The 24,605-nt window shown below is 46.6% G+C and overlaps 1 long non-coding RNA gene across 1 annotated transcript in view; it reads left to right on the top strand.

Annotated features, from left to right (window-relative positions):
• Positions 1-24,605, top strand: part of LOC149326640 (uncharacterized) — a 233,227-nt gene that overhangs the window by 198,440 nt on the left and 10,182 nt on the right. The window contains exon 2 of the long non-coding RNA XR_016286444.1: positions 9,483-9,768. This is a non-coding gene — a long non-coding RNA (uncharacterized LOC149326640). The remainder of the gene's footprint in view (positions 1-9,482; positions 9,769-24,605) is intronic.

Below are 24,605 nucleotides of genomic sequence, written 5' to 3'. Positions count from 1 at the left end.
AGCCCATGGGTTTCGCCAGTTGTGCTTGTCAGAAAGAAAGACGGCTCAATCCGTTTCTGTGTACACTACCGCCGCCTTAACAAGATTACGCGCAAGGACGTATATCCCCTGCCACGCATTGATGACGCGCTAGACTGCTTGCAAGGTGCCGAGATATTTTCCTCTTTAGATTTACGTTCCGGGTACTGGCAGGTACCCATGGATGAGGCCGATTGCCCCAAGACAGCTTTTGTAACACCTGACGGCCTATATGAATTTACTGTGATGCCCTTCGGTCTTTGTAATGCTCCCGCCACGTTTGAGCGGATGATGGATACCATTCTGCGTGGTCTCAAGTGGAAAACCTGCCTGTTACCTCGACGACATCGTCGTGTTTTCGCCTGACTTTGACACTCACCTCTACCGCCTGAAGCACGTTTTGACCTGCCTCTCTGACGCCGGCCTCCAGCTCAACTTAAAGAAGTGCCATTTTGCCGCTCGCCAACTCACCATTTTAGGCCACGTTGTTTCCAAGGAGGGTGTCCGTCCGGACCCGGCTAAACTTCGTGCTGTGGCTACGTTCCCTCGACCTACTTCTATCAAAGAACTGCGCAACTTCCTAGGGTTATGCTCCTACTTCCGTAGGTTTATACGCAACTTTGCCTCAATCGCTGCACCTTTGACACAACTTCTGTCCGGCAGTTCCGATCTTTCGCAATGGTCCCAAGTGTGTGACGACGCCTTCGATTCCCTGCGCGTACTTCGCCATTTCGACCCGACCGCACCCACCGAGGTCCATACTGACGCCAGTGGGGTAGGCCTCGGCGCCGTACTCGCGCAACGTAAACCTGGCTTCGCCGAATACGTCGTTGCCTATGCCAGCCGCACGATCACAAAGGCTGAATCTAATTACTCGGTCACTGAAAAAGAGTGTCTGGCGATAGTTTGGGCCCTTACCAAGTTCCGCCCTTACCTCTACGGCCGCCCGTTCGAAGTCGTGACCGACCACCACGCGCTGTGCTGGCTGTCCTCTCTGAAAGACCCATCCGGTCGCCTCGCGAGGTGGGCCCTTCGCCTCCAGGAATACGACATCCGCGTCGTGTATCGTACTGGCCGCAAACATCAAGACGCCGATGCTCTATCGCGCTGCCCACTCCCAGCCAATACTTCGAGCCTTTCAACCTTAGACACCTCCTCACCGATGCTTCACATCAGCGCCATGCCTTCGGCGCAGCGTGCAGACCCATGGATCTCTTCTCTTCTTGACTTCCTCACAAACCCTACGGCTGCTTCTCCGTCGCGTGCTCTTCGCCGCCATGCTTCCCATTTCTCAATTCGTGATAACCTCCTTTATCGCCGCAACTACAGCTCAGATGGCCGCAAGTGGTTGCTAGTTATTCCCCGTCACCTTCGCTCGGAGGTTTGCGCCCATTTTCACGCTGACCCGAAGTGTGGTCATGTCGGAGTGTTCAAGACCTACGCTCGCATCCGGCTACGATATTATTGGCGTGGCATGTACACCTTCATCCTCAAATACGTGCGCTCGTGCCTCACCTGTCAACGTCGCAAGCCGCCACCTCAAGGTTCTGCTGGATAATTGCAGCCGCTGCCCTGCCCGCCACGTGCATTTGACCGCGTCGGCATTGATTTATACGGCCCCCTTCCGTACACTTCGGCCGGCAACCGTTGGGCTATCGTCGCGGTTGACCATTTGACAAGGTATGCCGAAACCGCCGCCCTTCCATCTGCCACAGCCTCCGAAGTTGCCTCGTTTATTTTAAACCGATTCATCCTTCGTCATGGCGCCCCTCGCGAATTGCTGAGCGACAGAGGCCGCGCCGGTTGCCGCCCTGCTCCTGAGGTCCCAGTGCCTTTAACAAACCCGCATCCTACAATATATATACATATATATATATATATATAGAAACACTGTGTTTCTGAGCTGTCGCTTCCACTGTTACTACTTGTTTACCTGTGCCTATTTTGTTAAGCTGCTTCGTTTAACACCGAGATTACAGTAGCAATAAATATTTGCAATCACTGGGATTGCAGTATCAATAAATAATAAATAATGCTGTGTGCTGCGTAGCGTTCATACCTCTTTAACTATGCAGATAATGCTCGGCTTCCACTGCTCTGTTTTATAGGCATGGACAATCCTGGAGGCAAATCGCTTGTATTAAACAAAAAACTGGAAGACACTACTTAGTGCTCAAAAGAACATTTTCTTTGTTTTCGCAACACCATTTGCGATTTACTTGTATACATCGCCAATAGAACGTATGCGGGACCCCCACAGGCCCAAGGTCAGTGTGCGGCGCCAAGAGAACATCGCTCTTTCAGTGCATACAACTTTACTGGCCTGTGGCGGATTCGATTTTTGTTTTTACTATTGTTTTCGAAGAAATAGAGGTACAACGTAGTGTTCTATTATTTCCTTGGGCGAGCATTTTTCTGTGGCCCTCATGAAGCTTTAGTAGCATGGGTGGATTTCATTGCCGGCGGGCGTAGCACAGGAAACGGCAGCTTCACATTCGTATGGGAAGCGCTTAACTAAGGCTGGAACGTATTATGCGCAAAGGTCCCCCGCTATTCAAAGAACTGCACCCGTTTCACCGGAATAGAGGATACTTTGTTTTCCCGTGGGTGTTTAAGCGTGGTTTGTTTACGACCGAATTTTACGAATCGTCAGCTATGAAGCGGGAGCTGGAGTTTCTGGGCGGCCCCACGATTTTACGACACCATCGGTAGCAGCAGCTTGCTCAAATTGCGGAGGGGTCAATCAGCCGAAAAAAAAAAAGATGTAAACTTCTAGCTAGCGCTCCTCAACTATTTACTCTTCAGGCGCCCCACAGAGCTGATGGCTGTTTAGTTGCCGCATATTTAACGGCAGCTTATACTTATTGCACCTAAATAAGTCAAGAGAGGGAATGCAAAACTCTTGGAGCATAAAACAGAATATCTTTGCCCGCAACAAGTATGGGCTGCGCTAACCTTTAGGGCTGCCCTAATGTTGCTCATTTCCCGATCCCGCTCTTTCTACATTGGCATGACGCCTCGAACCGCATAGCGACCGCAATGAGCGTGGGGCGTCGCTGCCCTCCGGACCTGAAGGAAACAGGCAGCTCCTTAACGAGCACCCTGCCGGTCGTCACCGACGGAGCACGCAGTGCGCGTCGCGTGCTCCGGTCAGGGAGGGTGCTCGTTTGCTGACGGGTGCAATGGCGCCCCCTTAACGGCCATTAGGGAAGGCTGAAATGGGGCCGACCAGCCCTGGGACCGTGCACCTTCGGCCGTCCCCCGCTACAAAATGTTTGTCGAAGCGAGAGCGGAGCCCCACGTGGGCCGCACTTTGGCCTTGAGGCGACGACGTGTACAGGCGTCCGCGAATTTTTTCGGAACATGCCGCCATGAAAGGACCGAAGTTTACCGCGCATATTTAGCTGATTTAAGCTGAAGAAAGTCTTACTGCTTTTAAAACTTTCCGGCTCCCTCCGGCCCCTACAGCGCCGATGTGCGAATTAAGATGGTGTGAGGCCACTGGGCACCGGGAGAAAGAGGACTGGAGGGCGGGCGTGTTGGCAACACATCTTTAGTGAGCAGCGCGACAAAAAGCACTAAGAAGGAGTGCGACGACGGAAGCGATGAAGCGCAGAAGTATTGCAGGCCCTTCTGTTGCTCTTACCAAGGAAGAGCTCGGGATTTTAAACGCATCATAACTATTACAAGGCCGGTTTTGTCTGTGTCGTTAGGCTGCACTTATATATTGCTGACGCGCTTTCTAATAAACTTTAAAGTCAGCGCTTGCCTCATCGCACTGCTTATTTGTCGCCGTTTGTTTGCTACGCTGGTCTGTAAAGATGAAAATAGTTCCGATGGTTCACTGCTCGCTCTAGTATGCTCGTGCGGCTGCTTCAAGGGGAGTGCCACGAGGGGAGGGGAGTGCAACTCGCCCTGCCGAGCAGTGCATCCTTCGAAGCTGCTATGGATCGAATTTCGATTGATAACGCAGTGGCAGTGGCATTCGTGTCCTGCTCTGTGAAAGTTTACACTGCGTGCTCAAATAGACGCTGATGTTAGATATATTGTTAGTCGCACTGAAGGGGATAACATTTGAGCACGGGGAGAAAGAGAGCAAAATAGAATAAATGCGCGCAAGAAAGACGAAGGCGAAGTTCCCAGGACAGAATATGTTGAAGGCTGTCTATGAACAGGACTTAATTTTTACTAATTAAACTATATGCTGATATTTTTCATCTGCTGCGCTGTAGGAAGTCGCGGCAGGACGGTGCTTTCCAAAGACGGTGCGCAGCTCTGGGCTGCTCATGTTCAACGAACGACAACTCGGATCATCTCTCTCAACCCCTTGATAAAATATCCACATTCAGCCGGGCTGGCTGAGAGACTTCAGAGAAACTTTGAAAGTTTGAAAGGGCGGCCTTCTTCATGCGGACACATTCCATTTCACCGTCTTGAGTGTATGCTAAACTGCACCTATTGGATATGCAATCTTGTCGCGCATCCCAATTCGTTACAGCAGTTACGGCGTGGACGGTCACCTAGAATACACGGCGCGTTATGCTATAGAGCCAAAGGACAACATTGAGTAGTTTTTGTAACCGCTCACTGCTAGTGCCCTGAACGCGTGGAGGCGCTCTCAGTAAGCCTTTTTTGAAAAAGTGCTGCCTACTGAAGTAGCACCCATCAAAGAGAAAGCATTCAGGGCCACGAATTCCTCGTAACCTCATGGCCATTGGTAAAAAAAATGGTTCATTTACGTAGTTCGGCCAAATACGAATTAGGTGCGCTAACAGTTCGATTTTCACTTCTCTTCCGGAGTTCAGTTGTTCGGATATCGATAATATTGTCACGTGCTTCCATAGAACCTCGACGGAAGAAGCAGAAGATGAGGGACCAGCAGAGAGAAAGGAAGAGAAAGAGCTGAAGGACGCTGGTAGGCTTCCTGCTTCCATCCTGCTCCGACCGATCCCCTCTGTGAATAACCCCCCGTGCGTGCTAAGCACGTAACAGTTTGGTGGAGTGTGCGTGTCACTCCCAAGTGCCCAGACGTGGCGTCGTCGTGCATCATTTCAAGAACTGTGATGCGTAGGTTTTCGGGTACGACAAGAAGCATGCGTGCTCCTCCAGAAGCGAAATTCTTCTTATAAAGCAAACCGTCGCGAATGCAAAAAGTGTTCTTTACAGAATCTTGAGCGGCATCAAACAAAGAGGTTAATGTTTGGTCATTGCGTTGCTCAGTTCTGAAAACTTGAAGATCGGGGAAGGCTTGTGAAAGTGACGCCAAGTATTCATCAAAGTTGTCTGCGTCGTCATCAGTCGTTTGAAGCGGCAAACGGGAAAGACAATCGGCATCTGAGTGTTTACGGCCGCTTTTATGCACCACAGTGAAATTAAATTCTTGTAGGCGCAAAGCCCATCGAGCAAGCCGGCCACAGGGGTCACGAAGACTCACTAGCCAGCAAAGCGAGTGGTGGTCGGTCACGACGGTGAAAGCATTCCCGTACAGATAGGAGCGGAAGCGCTGTACAGCGAAAACAACGGCGAGACATTCTTGCTCAGTAACCGTGTAATTTCTTTCACTCTTACTCAATGACCGGCTGGCATATGCTACCACGTGCTGATCGTGACCATGGCGTTGTATAAGTACAGCGCCGATACCGATACCACTTGCATCAGTATGCACTTCAATTGGTGCAGATGGGCAGAAGTGGCGTAGGATGGGGCCCGAGGTCAAAAGAAATTTCAGATGTCGGAAAGCTGCGTCACATTCGCTGGTCCAATTGAACGGTGCATCTTTATGTAGCAAACACGTCAGTGGGTATGCGATGTCCGCAAACCTGGCTATAAAGCGTCGAAAGTACGAGCAGAGCCCTAAAAAACTCTGCAGCTCTTTCACTGATTGAGGCACCGTAAAACTTTTGACAGCTTCAATTTTCTTTGGATCTGGTCGAACACCTTCTTTATCAACTAAATGACCAAGAACGATTGTTTCACGGTTCCCAAAATGACATTTCTTGGAATTGAGGATAAGGCCAGCTCGTTCCATGCAATCAAGCACAATATCCAGGCGGCTGTTGTGCTCACTAAACGTTTTGCCAAAAATTACAACGTCGTCCAAATAACATAAACAAATTTGCCACTTAAGGCCACGCAGGATTGTATCCATGAACCGCTCGAATGTTGCAGGTGCGTTACATAATCCGAAAGGCATAACGTTAAACTCGTAAAGTCCGTCTGGTGTTATGAATGCCGTTTTTTCCCTATCTGCAGCGTGCATGGGGATTTGCCAGTAGCCGGATCTCAAATCTATAGAAGAAAAGTATGAAGCGGAGTGCAGACAATCAATTGCGTCATCTATACGTGGAAGCGGGTAGACGTCCTTCTTCGTGGCCGTGTTTAAGCGACGGTAGTCAACACAGAACCTCCATGTGCCATCTTTTTTCTTCACAAGGATAACTGGAGCTGCCCAAGGACTTGAAGACTCTCGAATTATGCCTCGCTTTAGCATCTCTTGAACTTGGTCATCTATTAACTTACGTTCAGTGGCTGAGACTCGATAGGGCTTCTGGCGTTAATGTTCATATATGCGGAACTCGCCATTCTCTACATTCATAGATCCCTGGGAATTTTCTTTTCCGGGCGTAGTGGCGCAGCGGTCAAGCAATGCGCCACTGCACTTCTGTGGGCGAATCTGCCGTCGGTCGGACTTAGGTTGCTTGGGTTGTGTAGGTGAGCAGCCACTGTAATTGGCCACTATAATTGCTAGCGCGCTAAAAAAAAAATCTGGCGGAAGCCGGCGTCGTGTTGCAACAAAAGTGTGGCCAGATACTGCACCTCGGTAGCAAAAGCCTGTACTGGTGAGGAAGTACGTTAGCAACTGCGGTAGCAACAAGCGTGCTCGGCAATCGTAGAAGAGAATGCGTGCCGTTTTCAGGCGCGTTAAATTTAAATCTGGGAAGTAACCATCAAAATATGCTTCCAAAGCAACTACAGTCATCTGGAACTATTTGGAATTAGTCGGGGATGGCTGCGATCATTCCAGATAAATGTGGTCGCATCTACTGTCATAAAGAAATGGTAAAGTCGAGTGCCAGCGACTTTGAGCGTGAACAAACAAACTGTTCGCGACAATAGGCTAAAATACTGAATTCCTGCTTCAGCGACACGAGAGATTGCTGAGGCCTAAGGGCTTGTTTCACGATCAGCTTGAGTTCAGATGAAATACACCTAAAAGGCAGCACTACAAATAGTGCCACCAGGAGATTAGCGAGCAATTTTCTAGTGGAGCAGCGCAACGGCACAAGGCCAACGGAAGAAGAGGACAAACACAGCGCTGAACTGACAACAAATGTTTATTCCGGATGCAATCAGCATATATATACATCAGCACCTTTGAAAAAACAACAAAAGAAAGAGATAGGAGCGGAAGGTATCATCCCAGTCACTATGCGCATGCAGCTGTATCGCGTGTACATCGGTCATATGACATCAGATAGTTGTGCTCTTTTAACGAAATGGCTACGAAAGGTGTGCTGATACAATTCTCACCCAGCTTCATGATTTCAGATGCCTCGATTATCTCTCTAGTAAGTTTATCTTTGTGTTTGGTAACTACATGGCTGTTTTTGAATTTCGGAAAACAGGAACAATCCCGACAGTGAATACCTATGTGGCGGGCCGCATTCTTAACGTTGTTTCCATGCTCTCTAAATCTTTCATTTAGACAACGGCCCGTTTGGCCGATGTATGAAGCACCACACGTCAGCGGGACTGAATACACCACGTTATCTTGGCATGGCACGTACTTCGTCCTGTGGTTTTTCTTGCAGTCACGACCAGATTCTGATCTTTTATCCTGGCCGTTCACCCTCGCACACAAGCCACTGAGTCTCACAGGCGCTGAAAAAACAACATCAACTCCAGCCTTTTTACCTATTCTTTTGAGATTGTGGGACAAGACATGGACATAGGGTATAATTGCCAGATTTCTTTGTTTAGAAAGAGGAGCAGCGTTGCCCCCCTAAACAAAGAAATCTGGCAATTATACCCTATGTCCATGTCTTGTCCCACAATCTCAAAAGAATAGGTAAAAAGGCTGGAGTTGATGTTGTTTTTTCAGCGCCTGTGAGACTCAGTGGCTTGTGTGCGAGGGTGAACGGCCAGGATAAAAGATCAGAATCTGGTCGTGACTGCAAGAAAAACCACAGGACGAAGTACGTGCCATGCCAAGATAACGTGGTGTATTCAGTCCCGCTGACGTGTGGTGCTTCATACATCGGCCAAACGGGCCGTTGTCTAAATGAAAGATTTAGAGAGCATGGAAACAACGTTAAGAATGCGGCCCGCCACATAGGTATTCACTGTCGGGATTGTTCCTGTTTTCCGAAATTCAAAAACAGCCATGTAGTTACCAAACACAAAGATAAACTTACTAGAGAGATAATCGAGGCATCTGAAATCATGAAGCTGGGTGAGAATTGTATCAGCACACCTTCCGTAGCCATTTCGTTGAAAGAGCACAACTATCTGATGTCATATGACCGATGTACACGCGATACAGCTGCATGCGCATAGTGACTGGGATGATACCTTCCGCTCCTATCTCTTTCTTTTGTTGTTTTTTCAAAGGTGCTGATGTATATATATGCTGATTGCATCCGGAATAAACATTTGTTGTCAGTTCAGCGCTGTGTTTGTCCTCTTCTTCCGTTGGCCTTGTGCCGTTGCGCTGCTTCACTAGAAAATATGTCAGACCAACTCGCCCACCAGCTCATATAGCGAGCAATGTTTCTTCATGGCAGCGGAAGTCACTTGCTTCCATGACCATGAATAACTTGATCCGTATTCTATTCTGGGCTTTAGAGCGCTTAGACCATTTTGTTGGCATTGTCATGGGCTGTTAGCGACGACTGGCTCGAATTGTTTTTTTTTCGGTAATGGCCTTTTCGTTCTTGCGGTAGACGAACTGATATGAATTCTCAGAGGCTCTCCACTTAACCGGCCAAGGAATATTCTTGTTGTGCACAGTTAGATCATCGACAAAGCGCACATCTGCCATTAGTCTTGAGAACAGTGGTTGATCAAGCCAGTACTAATGAACAAATTATCAACAAGGGGTAGAGGAAATACTCACACTGCTGGCCAAGGTTTCGAAAACGAAGTTTTTTTTTAGTTTCGCAGATGTAGAAAAATCTTCTTGTTGCGAGAGAGAGAAACAGAAGAACGAAAAGGCAGGGAGGTTGAACCAGGCAACGCCCAGCACTCTACCCTACACGTGGGGAGGGGAACAAAGTGGGAAGAAGACAATAAAAGCGGCAACGAGATAGATACAGAGAGAGGAAAAGGCAGGGATGTTAACCAGAAAGCTTTCCGGTTGGCTACCCTGCACTGGGGAAGGGAATGAGGAGATTAAATAAGAGAGAGTGGGTGGGAGTGACGCAACAATGCCACTGAAAAACGCACTCTGTTTCCGCCTTTTCCAGTTCGCACCTTTCCTGCGCGCGTGCGCAACTTCACCGCAGTGTCAAAGTTGGTTCTTCGACACAACTTTTAGACCAACCGGAAGAAATTTCCAGGCTCTCCGATGCCCCGTGGAACGCCACCATAGTGCAAGTTTTCATGGCTCGCCGTGAACCACAAGCCGCACCGACATCGACAACTGCCACCGACCTGCATATAAACGCCTGCCGCCCTTCAACGGACTTCAGTGGGTGTGGGAGTGACGCAACAATGCCACTGAAAAACGCGCTTTGTTTCCACCTTTTCCAGGTGAGCTGTGAGCTTTCAAAACGTTCTGATGATGTTCTTCTTGTTGTCCTCCCATGCCCACAAGATCTTACGCTGAATGCTTATGAATGTTTCTGTGTGTTAAGACTGTTGCTTTCGGGCGACGTTGAATTGAATCCTGGACCGAAAAGAAGTGATGCCAACAATGACCAATCGCAAGGCGCGTCGCATGAAGATGACTACGCTTCAATTCTTAATATCCTGCGTGATCTGCAAGTCCGTTCAACTAAAATTGAGCAAGGCCAGACCCAAATCCTTGACACTATGAATAGCATCAAGTCTAATCAGCTGGAGCTGAGCGAAATATTTGCCAACATTTCGACTCGGCTCAGTTCAGTTGAATCCAAATTGTCAAGCTTCGATTCGTGCCGGGGTGACATATCCTGATTGACATGTACTACCGACGCCCTAAAACAAGAAAATAAAGCACTTAAAACTAGATTGAATGATCTTGAGGATAGATCCCGGAGGGACAATTTGGTATTTTTCGGTATTCCAGATGTGGAACGTGAAACATGGAAGTAATCTGAGGATAAAATTAGGAATGTGCTCCTTCAGGAATCGTTGTTAGATACTGCTGCAAGTGATATCTCCCAAGCACATCGGATTGGAATAGCTAAGCCAGATAAAACTAGGCCCATTGTTGTTAAATTTACAAACTATAAATCAAAGGAAAAAGTGCTCAGCTTTAAATCAAAGTTGACCCAGACGTTGTAGTCTCTGAAGACTACTGCCCAGCCACTCTACAAGCTAGGAAAAAACTAATTGAATTCGCGAAGCAAACCGCGCCAGGAAAATTGTTTAAGCCTCGCTACGACAAGCTTCTCTTAAACAGCATATGTTAAATGTACGGTCCAGTCAACAGTAGCGTCTGAGAACAAAGTAACACACATGCTTCGACTGCACATGTCGCAAAGTCTCGTACTGATTCTGCTGATTCTACTTATTATTCATAGCTAACAGATAATTCGCACAAACGGTCACGAGTGCCTAAGAACGTCACTGTCCTTTTCACGAACATACGCAGTCCTTCCGGGTTTTGCGAAGATCTTCCCGACTCTCTAAACACTAATACCACAACATTTCCCAATCTTTCTATTCTTTTATTTGGCGGTTTTAACTCTCCTGATATTAACTGGTCATGCACCACGTTTAGCCGGTATCACCACAGACCCAGCAGAACTTGTTGAAGTCACTCAGACATCTCTCTAGACATATATGCGGTGTTTATGGTTAAAATGCACATGATGCAATGTCATTTGTTTGAGAGCAGACAATGATAAACCAGATTTCTTAGTAATTCCCGGAATAGAGAGGTGTACCCGAGGTTCATGGGGACTCCATATGGGTGAGTATGGTCTCGAAGCATGGGTGAACTGCGAAGGAAGATAGGCACGATGAGCTTGAATTACTTTTGCAAATGCAGTATGTGGTCCGAGTGCTGGAAGAGCTTCAAGATGATGACTCGGAACTCCTGCGAGGTGTCGAATGTGTGTTCTCATGGTTTCAACAGCAATATATGCAGTAACAGGATGATCCCCAGCGAGAGGAACAGTGGCTGTCGTTGAGGCACATTTAGGCAGTCCAAGGCCGATTCGCAGCGCTTGCGCTTGAACACTTCGAAGTGTCTGAATGTTTGTCTCTCTAATATTGTTTAAAATAGGAAAGCTATAATGCATGCATCCCAGGAACATCGAACGGTACAGTTGAAGCATCGAGTGCAAAGATGCGCCGCAGGACTTTCCCCCGAGAAAGGAGAGGATATGAACAATTGCCGTCAGTCTCTTTCGCATGTCGTAGAGTTGGGGACTCCACAAGAGGTTCCTATCGATTATAATGCCAAGGGAGCTGTGGATTCTCTCATATAGAATGGCGTTGCGATTAGTATATATGGGGTAACTTGTCATCTTTTTTTCGTGTGAACGCCATAAGGCAACATTTCTCGGTAGAAATATTTAGGCCCTACTGACGAAGGTATAACGTCAGTATCGTTACCGCCTTCTGTAGTCTCTCACGAACTGGGGACTGGTCACGCTTTATGCCCAAATATATGCTTCACACTTATACATGGTTACACTTGATGTTCAATATGCCATCGGCATATATTCATATGTGAACAGATTGTGGCAATGAGTCAACCAGGTCGATGAGAGCAAGGTTGAAAAAAGTTGAACTCAGTGCTCCACCCTGTGGGACACCACATGAATTTAGATGCAAAGAGATTGGTCCGTCTTCAGTCTGGAAAAAACACGACGTCTGCCAAATAGCTGCGTATCCAGCTGAACATGCGGCCTCTAATCTCAGCAGTTTCTAATGCGCCCAAAATGGCCTGATGTGTTACGTTGTCGTAGGCGCCCTTGATGTCCAAGAACAGCGCCATAGTCAATCTTTTCAAATTTTGTTGGTGCTTGGCGGATGTTAAAAGGCCAACTCCATTGTCGATGGATGAGCGGCCACACCGAAACCCAGGCATAAATCCAGGGTAGGTTTGGTATCGCTCCAGGCACCATTCCACGCCTGTTATTAGCATTCTTTCCATGACTTTCCCGACACTGCTGGAGAGCGCGATTGGGCGGTATGCTTAAATGTGGAGTGGTTATTTTCCAGGTTTAAGGAGTGGAACAAGACGACTGGTCTTCTATGCATTAGGAACTATGACCTCACACCATGACTTCTTGTATGTAAGGTTGGCGAGTGCGGAGTATGTCACACCATCGGGCCCCGGCGATGATGACCTCCTACGACAAGCCAGCGCAGCGTCAAGCTCTTTCATGGAGAACAGGTGGTCTATTCATGAATCCCATGAGGGTGGAACATCGCTGTAGTGCAGCATTGTGGGTGGGTTCAGTTGGCCTGTTATCTTTGCTCAAAATTCTTCGGGTACCACGACCTCGCTGGAGCGCGAGGGTTTTGAACGGGTGGCGCTGTTGAGGGAACGTGCGAAGGCTGCGTACTACATTCGAAACGCGTGACAAAAGCTTCCGTGGGTCTAGTGTCTCGCAAAATGATCTCCAACGTTGGGTTCGCAGGGCTTGAATTCTTCGCTGAATTTTTTTTTGCAGGCGTCTTGCATCTCTGAGGTCTAAGCGCGACTTTTTGCGTCAGTATCTGCGGTCTTCCCTGCGCCGTAGTGCCCGCAGTCGTTGTAATTCGATATCAAAGTCGGTGTACTTTGCGACAAGGTTATAGCATCACGTTGCGTTCTCCATGGCCTCCTTAATTTTTTTGTTCAAGACCTGTCGAGAATCCTTCCGTACATGCATCCTCCAAACGTGCTTTAAAAACTGTCCAGTCAATGCGCCGCATACGTGTGGCTAAACGGGACGTGGAATGGCCGGTAATAATCAGGTAGGTTGGGATGTGGTCACTGCCATGGGTTTCTACATCCGAAAACCATCTGACATTCTGACAAGAGAAACTCAAATCGAGGCAGCTCCTATAGGTCACCTCTCGAATATACGTCGGGGTTCCGTCATTAAGGCACTTGAGGCGATGGACAGAGGCAAGGACACGAGTTTCCTTCCACTAAGGCTAATCTTAACGCCTCCCCACATGGTGTGGTGAGCATTGAAGTCACCTATAATCACCCATGGACCGGAGGTGGCTCGCATCAAATCACTCAATCTTTTGTCGTCAAAGCGACTTGACGGTGCCATATACAACGCCACAAGCGTAAACGTAAGGTCACGGCTCTTCGCTGTGAGGCAAACGTACTCGTTTTTGTTTGTGGGGGAACCGAATGGAGCACATATGGAAGTTCACGGCGAATGTAGACGACATCTTCGCTGGTTCTCTTGTGCGTGGGATAAGTAAATGCTTCATAACCGGATAATCGTAAAATGCTGAGTAGATTCGGTTCAAAGATAACAAGAATGGGGAAACGGTTTTCATAAACATAGTGTCCAGGACTGGAGCCCGCGGGCATTCCAATGAAAAAAAAAGCTTCCTTGACTTTCTTCGGAAAAGATAGATCCAGGGGAGCCAAGGTGTCTTCGAATGTAGAGCTCCAAGAACTGGGTGTAGCACGTCCAGTACTGACAGTGCGTTGTGTGCTGCTGGCGTGCGCAAGCTGGAGGGCAGAGCACGCATGACAATCATCATGGACGTGAGCATTGCAATCACTTGTATATCTTGGCCATGACCCGCCGCCGTGGCTCAGTGGTTACGGCTCTCAGCTGCTGACCCGAAAGACGCGGGTTCGATCCCGGTTTTTCAGACAGACAGAGAGCTGCGGCGGCCCAATTTCGATGAAGGCGAAATTCTAGAGGCCCGTGTGCTGTGCGATGTCAGTGCACGTTAAGGAACCCCAGGTGGTCGAAATTTCCGGAGCCCTTCACTACGGCGTCCCTCATAGCCTGAGTTGCTTTGGGACGTTAAACCCCAATAAACCAACCAATATCCTGGGCATGGTCTGAATCGTGCCTTTTGCCCGGATCAGTCATAGGTGCTGCAGACATGGGGTTCGGCAACGTACCTAACGCAGTGTGCGCTGTGGGCTTTGGTAGCGGTGGCCACGTTGTATCTGAGGCAGCAGGTCGTGTGCCACCAGCCGCCGGGCTTTCCTGATTTGTTGTGAGTGGAGAAGGACAAAATGCAGGGCCGCTTGGGGTCTTCTCTTTAAAGGTACTTATTTATTTATTGATACTGCAGGCCAATCAACTGGCCCTAGCAGGAGGGGCAATACAGCAAAGAGTGTGACAATGCAAAACAACAATAAACACTAACGAAAAATAATGCTGGGTGTAGCATTGTTACTCAATGAATACATTCTGGCACCAGCAGAATAACTAACAAAACATGAAGAGTGGCACATGTGAAATAACAAACAGGCGGGCAATTTTTACTCAAAACAACAGAACTGTTTCTGGGGGAAAAAAAAGGTATCACAGAGTGAAGGAGTTAGGAAAACAGCAGATTGTGAACACTGGTTTTGTTTCAGTTAGTTTATGGAAGAAAGATGTTTTTCCAGCTCTTCTGCAAAGTTTTGTGACTGCAATACCTCGACAGGTATAGAATTCCATTCATGTATAGTACGCGGAAAGAAACTATTCATATGGGATTTTGTTTTAGAAAATATTGGCGTAAGTGAAAGGTTATGTCTGTGTCTTGTCTGGCGTGAACTTAGAGGTTTTACGCAATGAGGCCGCTGAAGTGCGCTTTTTCCATTTATAATGTTATGTAAAAATTGGAGACGACTTATCTTCTGCCTGTTTTCCAGCGTACTGATTTTATTTGCAAGCATTATTAAAGACGGAGAATCCTGTCTTTTATATTTACTAAAGATGAATCTGATAGCCTTCCTTTGAACACGCTCTAAATTCGTTATATTCTTTTTAGTATGAGGATCCCATACAACTGCTGCATACTCCAGTTTGGAACGGACAAATGTGTTGTATGCTAACATTTTGGTATTTGCAGGTGCGTTTCTAAGTTTCCTTTTCAAGAACCACAACTTGCGCATTGCTGCTTAACATGTAATGGAAATATGGTTTGACCAAGAGAGTTTACTATTGAATGTGACACCCAAATACTTGTATTTTTCAACCTCAGATATTATTGTGTTGTTAGGTACATAAGAAAATACACTAGGTTCTTTTTTCCGTGTGACTCGCAGCAAAACTGTTTTGTTTACATTGATTTCCATGCACCAAAGTTCACACCAATCACGGATAGCATTAACTGATTCCTGTAAGTAATTGGTGTCGTTCCTGGAAACAATTTTTCTAAAAATGACACAGTCATCCGCAAATAAATTAACATGGACATCATCAGGAATTACGTCGACTATATCATTAATATAGATCAAAAATAAAAGTGGTCCTAATACGCTGCCTTGCGGTACACCAGAAGTTACCTGACGGATATTGGAAGTACATTTGTTTATTTCAACAAATTGCTGTCTGTGACGGAGGTAGGCCTGGATCCATGTTATAATATTTGTAGGAAGACCAATGTGCTCTAGTTTGTGGAGTAATTTTCCATGGGGAACCTTATCGAATGCTTTACTAAAATCAAAAAAGAGCATATCGACTTGCCCGGACGCGTCAAGCCCCTGAGAGATTTCATGAACAACTGACATAAGTTGAGTTGTTGTCGACAGTTCCTTTCGAAACCCATGTTGTAATGGAGAGAGGACAATATGGTCTGTCAAAAACTGACGAATAAAGCCTGCGACAATGTGCTCTAATAATTTGCTGCAAGTGGTCGTTATACAAATGGGACGATAATTGGATACTGTAAGATGGCCACCCTTTTTATGAATTGGAAAAACTCTTGCGGTACGCCAGGCAGATGGTATTTCTCCTAATTGTAATGATAATTTGAAAAAGTCAGTTAAAAAAACGCATATCTGTTCCGCATACCTTCGTAAAAAAGCATTTGGTATATTATCCGGCCCTGCAGATTTCCTGACATCAATTTTTAAGAGCATATCCAAAACACCTTGCCTGGAAATCACAATGTCGTGTACAAAAGACCTATCACTGTTATGATGTTCAAATTCATTCATGTCAGAAAAGACACTCCAAAAATAATCATTGAAGTATTCGGCATTACTGGAAGCGTCTTCAATAGTTTCATCATTAACCTTAATTTTATGCATTGCCTGTTTAGATTGACCTAAAAAACGCCAAAACTTCTGTGGAGCACGTGAAATAAAATCAGCAAGGCCATGACTGAAAAACTTATCTCGGGCTGTTTTCACTTCTGTTAGTAATTCAGTTTTCAATTTTTTGGAAGACGAACCCTGCCTGCCATGTTTCTTCTTCATTCGCTTCAGCTTTCGCTTAGTTTGGATAATATCTCTGTTTATCCACGGGTTTGATGGAGGTTTCTTGACACTTCTCAGTGGAATGAATCTGTTAATGCAATAAGAGGCTATGTCCCTGAACTTTTGCCATGAAAGCTCGACATCATCATGGACAACATTTAGGTATATAGGTCTAAGTAATCGAAAATTGATGTATCATCTGCTTTAGCATAGTCCGTAACCTGAATTCGTTCTCGTTGTTTTCTTCTATTCACATTGATTGTTGATGAAAAAGAAATTAATTTGTGGTCTGAAATGCCTGCATCAATTTCAGCGGTTCCTTCATGGAAAATTTCACTGAGGAATAAGAGGTCTAGAATATCGTCTCCTCTGGTAGAAACAGTAATAACCTGTTCAAGACTAAACGTTAGCATCATATCAATGAGTATATCACAATAAGGACTGTGCCCATAGCTCCAGTTATTCCATTTTATTTGAGGAAGATTAAAATCACCAGTTATAATTAAGTTTTTCCTCTGAATTTCAAAAGGTGATCGTATAATTTCTGCATAAAGTGATCATCAGCATTTGGTGCGCGGTACACAGAACATAGTATGAATGAAAAACCCCAGACAGAGATATTCAAAAACAAGCTTTCGTGGTTATCAATCTGATCTAGTTCTCTTATATCAACACTATTTTTTGCTATACCTGCGACGCCACCACCTCAGGAGAATCTATCTCTTCTAAACAGTTGGTAACCTGGCGAAATTATTTCGTCATCCTGCACCCCGTCATGCAACCAGGTTTCAGAAATAAGGCATATATGAGGATCATATACTAATAAAAGATCTTGCAGTCTGTCTATTTTGTTGACAATGCTTTGGGCATTTAGTGAAAGCAGCCGAAACTGGAAAGACCGTGATTGCTATTCCGCCTGCCCTAATCTCTTTTCTGTGTCATCCCTTTTTGGAACTAGTTTCCGTGTGTTGTGTACGTCGTCCCAAATGTACAAGTCGTCGCCAACGCGAATCTTATCATGAACAAGCCAGACCTTTTTGCCGCTATCTTTTTCTTCTTTCGCGCTGTTCCAATGTAGTCGGCGCTTGCGCAGCGTGTCTGCGCAGTAATCATTTTGCAAGGATATTCGTGATCCTTTCAGTTTGTGAGCATTCTTCATGAGGGCTTGTTTTTCAGTGTAATCCTGGAAAAACGCAATGACGGGCCTCCCTGTGGGTCTCTTCCCGAGTCTGTGAATTCTCGCTACTGAAACACAATCTACCCTCACCTTATCCTTGATTTGTTTCCCTCAACGACCTTCGGCGGCGGCGCGAACGACGTCGTCGCACATTTGCAGCGGCTTCTGTGCGGGTGGAATGGTCACGCACCATTCCCTGCAGTACCGCCCTCTCAGCCTTTAGGCGAGGGCAGTCCTTCGAGGAAGGGTCGGGAGTTGGCGCACTTCAAGGCGGTCGCGCAGCAACTGTCGCCTCTCTGTGGCTCCGAGCATCTTCGGCACACGATGGAGCTGTAACAGACGCCGCTCACATGACCAATCGTCATGCATTTCCTGCACTGTAGCGGCTTAGGTATGAATGGACGAGCTGGGTGACCAAAAGGTCCCCACCTTCACGTATGATGGAATACAGTCACCCTTGAACCTCAACTTGATGCAAGTAGACTTTCGAAGGCGCTGAACATATAATATGGAAACGCTGTTGGTTGCCGCCTTGATTAAGATGGGTAAGTCGGCATGAGGGATGGCGATGTTCACGTTGTAAATTGCGCCAGCCATGGTCACGCTGTCTTGTAGAATCAGAGGGCCTACAGTGATAATGCCGAGTTTGGTGATGGCGGCTGAACTGTCTAACTCGTTTCGCATCATGACACGCTTCTTGGAAATATTTGCTAAATGGTTAACGCTCCCTTCCCGACACTGGCTAACTGCGTTTTATGTTCACGAACGCCTTCATCGTGCCTTCTCTCTACTGCGGAAATCTGTCATATCTATTACACCGCCTGTACACACTAAGCGTAGATCATTACTTATTGAAAACAAAGCCCTAACCCGAAACCTTTCAACTATCCTCCTTACCCTGGGACAAATTTCTTAGTATCTCTTCAGAGACGACCGCAAAAAAAGGTGTCGATCAGAAAATAATTACCCATCACTCATGAAAAAATGCTCTCCTAGAAATACATGTCAAAATGTAATAATTTCTTAGTAATTTTGCGTTATTTTCTTGCCATGCTTAAATTCCAACCAACTGCTTTCTAAGTATGCTAGGAGTAAAAACTTTAAGAGTCTTACAAATATATAAAACAAATTTTGCCTACTTGGTATATTTGTAGCTACTTTTAGCGCAGGAGACGGCTTTAAGCTCAGTCCCGTTTGTTATTGAGCTAGTTGATATTGTCACGTAGTGGTGACTGAAGTCCGGCGAACAGGAAAACAGCGAGAATGGCTTTCAAACGAAACTCTTTATTTAGGCTGACTTGCACCCGCAAAAGAACTGAATCACTTGGTGGCGGCGTAAGCAACAAACGTGCTCGTCAGTCGTCGAACTACGAATGCCTGTTGCTCGCGGCATCGTTCAATTTAAAGCCGGCAAGTAAACTTCGAGATAACAGGTCGAGATCATCTAGAGTAATCTGGAAACACGTAGATGCCGCTCTTCGTGGCTGTGATCAATCGAGATTAGTCCGGTCGCTTCTCGCGTCACAAACAAAAATGATAACACCCCTTTCGTGCGGCCTTGCGCGAACGGACATAACAATGATACGTGGCAATATTGTAGATGTAAGTTCACAGTATTCCAGCGCAACGGGACAAGGCCAGGATAGCAAGCTGTTGAGAAGGCATGTTGTGAAGAAGTCAGCGCAAAAAACGTATGAGGGACAAAAGACAGGCCTTAAGAGAACTTCTTGCTGGGCTAGTTGGCAATTCATTGTAAAGTAAAAGCGGCAAGAATCACACACGCACAAGACAAGAGAACGGGATAGAGCGCCACTCACAACTAGTTTATTTTGCGGAACCCACATGCATATTCCGGGTGTTTTTCTTTATAAGGTCCAAAATTTAAAAAAAAGGTAAATTGCTTTAGATTTATTTTAGCACTGGGGCTACATTGCAGGCTACGGCCGGCGCCAGGCAAGAGGATAACTGCTTTAATTCTGGAAAATTGCAGCGCAGCAGTAACAAGGACGAGACGAGGACGCAAACACAAGCGCTGTGTTTGCGTCCTTCTCGTCTCGTCCTTGTTACTGCTGCGCTGCAATTTTCCAGTATGCAGAACCAACTAGTCAGTCACTATGTTTTATGGTTTAATTAGTTCGCTGATTAACTATGTTAATGAACTTTTCTAATTTTTATTTTAGGGGTTATGTTGTATTCGCAGAATTGGAGATCGTCCTCCAAAGAGTCCAACCAAGAAAAAACAATTGTAATTAAAAATTTTGCACGCACGTTACGAGGCGCGAAAATGTCACCCTGGTAGGCATGTTCACACCGTAACTCAGCGGCGGTAAGCGCCTCTGACGTAGTTCGCTCCGTCCTGCACTTGGCGTCACACGGCTGATATCACCCGAAGCCCGGGCGGGCGGCCTGCGCTATTGCTGCTTGTTTCGCTTCGCTCCGCGGCCTCACGGAATGCTGCGTTGGAACAAAAACGCACTGACACAAAGCGCAGGGCGGAGCGAGCTACGTCACAGGCGCTCACAGACGCTGTGTTACAATGTGAAGCTGCCTGCCAGGGTTACTTTTTCTCGCTTCTTAACACGCGCAAAAACTTTTCTCATGAATTTTTTTTTTCTTGGCTGGACTGTTTGCAAGACGATCTCCAATTCTGCAAATATAACATATCCCCTAAAATAAAAATTATAAAAGTTAATTAACGTATTCAGTTAATCAGCGAACTAATTAAAGTAGTTTACCTCTTACCTGGCGTCCGCCGTAGCCCTCAGTATAGCCCCAGGGTTAAAATAAATCTAAAGAAATGTATCTTTAAAAATTTTGGACCTTCTAAAAAAGAACACCCGGTAGACTCAGCCACTTCCTGCGCAAGACACAAATTTACGCATCAATTTCTACATGACAACGAACGCTCAAAAAATTTTTTTCCGCCTAATAAAGAGATGCAGATGCTTCGCTGGGACACAAACTGCCTTTCTTACTGATATGGAACCCGTCAATACAGCCACAGAACTGATTGACGCGTTCTATATACGTAAGAAAGGCAGTTTGTGTGTCAGCGAAACTTCTGTATCTCTGTATGAGACGAAAAAAAAAGTTTCTTGAGCATTCGTTATCATGTAGAAATTGGCGCGTATTGGATCGGATTGGAAAACATTTATTTCGTCAATAAGAGCTTGGTGACCGGAGGGCCGTGTTAGGTGGCCGCTAGTCCATGACTGTTGGCGACCTTGTTGGCCCACTCGACGGCCTTCGGGTCTGAGCTGGCCAGCACAGCCTCCCACCGCTCGAAAGAAGGGATTCGTACTAGCTCCGCCGGAGGCGGCTCTTCCCTACAATCCCAGAAGATTTGGTCGTAAGTGGCGCGTTCGCCGCAGCGGAAACATTGGGGTTCGTATTGAGAGGGGTACATAAGCGACAGTTGCGCGGGATTTGTCAAGGAGCGCGTATGAAGCCGTCTCCACGTGGTTACTTGTGTTCTGGACAGCGTTTTAGCCGGAGGGGGATAAACTCGCCTGCCCAAGGTGTAATGGTGGGTAATGTCATGAAAACCGGTCATGCCGTCTCCCGTAAACCCCGGATGAAGAGGCGAGCTCCCTGCCCGGTTGACGAAACCTCGGGCTTTATTGTGAGCTGCCTCGTTCCCCGGATTGTCCGAGCGGGACGTCACCCAAATTAGTTCGATCTCTCTGAGAGGTTGGGCTGCTTTCTCAAGAATGCTGAGGGTGGTGGGTGCTATTCTGCCCCTCGCGAAATTGGGAACGGCGAATTTTGACTCGCTGAAAATGACATCAGCGGTGGTATTAGTTATAGCTAAAGCTATTGCCGCCTCCTCCGCGATCTCAGAGGAGCTTGTTTTGATAGTCGCGGCAGCGAGCAGTCAGTCGGGCCCATCCACCGCCACCAATGCGTAGGCCTTGTGCACTACGCAGCATCCACGTGCACCGCTCCCGAGTGCTCTTTGCACTTTTCATGCAGAGCGCGTGCTCTGGCTCGACGACGTCCCTCGTGGTGCACGGGATGCATGTTATTGGGGGAGGGGTTTTTGAGCAGGTTCTGCCTAATGTGTTTCGGTAGCTGAGTTGTCGCGTCTCCTCTCGGAGGCGCGTTGCCCATTCCTAGTCGGGAGAGAATGGCTCTGCCCGCACTAGCACTAGTGAGTGAATTTGTTCCTTGCGCAGGCACTGGCTGAGTTTATGTATGTATCTGGGTTCCACAAAATAAACCAGTTGTGAGTGGCGCTCTATCGCGTTGTTTGTGTCTTGTGTGTGTGTGTGCGGATTTTGTCTAGATTTTAGTAGGCAAATATCCAAAGTTCGTGGTGTGTCCTCTTCTTGCCCCTTTGGACGTAACTCATGAAGTTCTTGTTGAGGACACAATCAGATTTCTAGACTTGAGCCTGCAGTTTTCACCTTGCAGTGTGTGCTTTCGAGCCTAGGGCTACCATACATTTGCGCGCTCGAAGCTTGTAAAAAGAGGAATTGTCATGTCAAGCTTCAGGAGTGCACTTACAAAATCCTGTCTACATCAAACCGAACGCAGCTTTAGTAACCAGGAAGATCGACTTACTGCTTGTGGCTATCCGCTTCACGTGCTTTGTTCTGTGGCCGAAGTTTTGTTGAAGAAACTGAAATGCTCCCCCAGTCCTGAATGTCAAACAAGTAAGCGAGTAGCAGCCGTTCCCTATATCCCCAAGATATCACATAATTTGAAAAGCGTTGTTAAAAGAGTCGGAGTGGGTGTTGTTTTTTCGGCCCCCGTTAAGTTATCAAGCTTGTGCATGCGTGTCAACAACGCAGGAAAAACTATCCCCGATTGCCCGAAAAATCATGAGTGCAAATTCGTGAAGTGTCAAAAAAATGTCCTGTATTCCAATCCTCTCACTTGTAGTCAGTTTTATATTGGCCAGTCAGGACAGCGCTTAAATGATAGGCTCAGGCAGCTCAGCAACAATTTTGATAACAAAGAGTCTCTTAACCTTAGCATGCATTGCCGTGCTCCCCACAATTTAATTTTTGCCGAGTTGTTGCTAGGAACAAAGACCAGCTATGCCGGGGAATAATCGAGGCTTCGAATATCAAGAAGTATGGTGATACATGTTTAAGTGCTGCATCAGTGTCTTTATCACAAAAATAACTTCGCTTCCTGAATTGCACATCTTAGCTTGTGTTTTCTTCCAGGGATCCGGGTGCATGAATGAGCTCTATGCGTTGTTTTCTATTTTGGTGCCTAAATGTATTTATACGCGCAGCGTGCCAAATAAATGTCAGTTGTTAGTTCTGCGCTTTATTGTCCGTTTCCTACTTTCTTTGGCTCTCTTCTTTGGCCTTTGGCCTTGCACTGTTTCAATCATACCATGCATAACCAACTCGCCGATCAGTTCGTGCTTTCAAGCTTCATATCTAATACAAGGGGCCCTGTTTTTTTTTCGTCATGGTTTTCGCAACCACATCGTCTTGAGCTATTCATAGCTGTGGCTAACTGCTAGTCCAGAATGGTAGGATTCTGTATTGGGAAAAAGTTCCTTCAACCCGAAGTGCTGGCGTTGTTTGGGGGCTTCTTGCCCGCAGTCAGCCATGGCACAAGGATGTGAAAATTTTTGAGAGCGGAGTGGCTACGACAGGCCAGGTTGTGCCAGGATCACCTGCGGATTCTTCTTCAACTCTCCAATCAGCCAGCTGGTTGGAAGAATCAGTGGCGCGAACTAACGCGCCTTGTCCACATCACCACAGACGTCTTGTGGCAGCAGCAGCTTCCCGCGCTCCGTAACCTAGTTCCGATGAAACATGGTGGGTTCGTTGGCCAGGCTCACAGCATGAGCTGCGCTCCGCTTCCGGCCCATGTGCGTCAAGTGCTGGATCTTGGCCCAAAGTTCGCCGTTGGGCCCCGAAAAAGTGCACCAGATCTTCTTGCCATGGTAAGGCATATATCCGGATGTGCTCCAGCTCCTGAGGCCAGCAGATGCATCTCAGAAGGTTTCGACGTTCTCTCGCGCCCTAGGAATCCGGCTAAGAGCCTACACATCAATAAGACTGTGAACTACCTACGTGAAAATTCTTTGGTCCATTTAACTGCGGATAAGGAATGGGGTTTGTCGTTCTGTCAAAAGATAGTTTCAACGAAAAACCAATGAATGCCGTTCATTCTGTGTGTAGGGAGGGGAGAAAAACAAATCTTGCGAAGTCTACATGCAAGGTCAAAAACTTGTGTAAACAAAATAGCTTAGACAAGCTGTTTACCTCGATAAATAACTCTAAAAAACCCAGCTTGACCATGTTTTTTATTGTTAAGACACATAAAACTGACGTGCCGTTCCGTGTCGTTGTTTCCGAGAAAGGTTTTTGGCAGAAATCTTAAGAATTCCCTTGACTTGATTAGCACTCTAGACTACTACCATGACAAGCAACTTTGTGCTTTCTCTATTGACATAAAGGACTTGTACTACTCCATTCCGCATGACAGTCTCCTTTTGTGCATTAGGGACGTAATTTAAAATTATGGTGCCATTCGCTTTCAAAACGCCGCCGGCATGTCGGTCGAAAGCGTTTTAGAATTGTTATAAGCCTTCCTTGAAACCACGTATACAGAGTGGGAAGATCGAATTTTTATCCAGAAGAAGGGCATTTGCATAGGTTCTTGCATTGCTCCAATTTTGAGTGATTTCTTTTTAGCAGTGCGTGACAGAGAACTAAATAAGCGCCTAAATGGCACAGATGTTGCGGGAGTTTGTGGCCTTTGGGATGAGTATCTGGTTTTGCTCACCTGTGACCGCGAAGATTTTAGTAGGCAAATATCCAAAGTTCGTGGTGTATCTTCCATTGTTCTTGCCCCTTTGGACGTAACTCATGAAGTTCATGTAGAGGACACAATCAGATTTCT

This window comes from Amblyomma mixtum, chromosome 10, assembly GCF_055824585.1.
Source record: "Amblyomma mixtum isolate Tamu chromosome 10, ASM5582458v1, whole genome shotgun sequence".
NCBI classification, from domain to species: Eukaryota; Metazoa; Arthropoda; class Arachnida; order Ixodida; family Ixodidae; genus Amblyomma; species Amblyomma mixtum.
The sequence above is the reverse complement of the archived record's forward strand: the minus strand, read 5'-3'. Positions and strand labels throughout refer to the sequence as shown.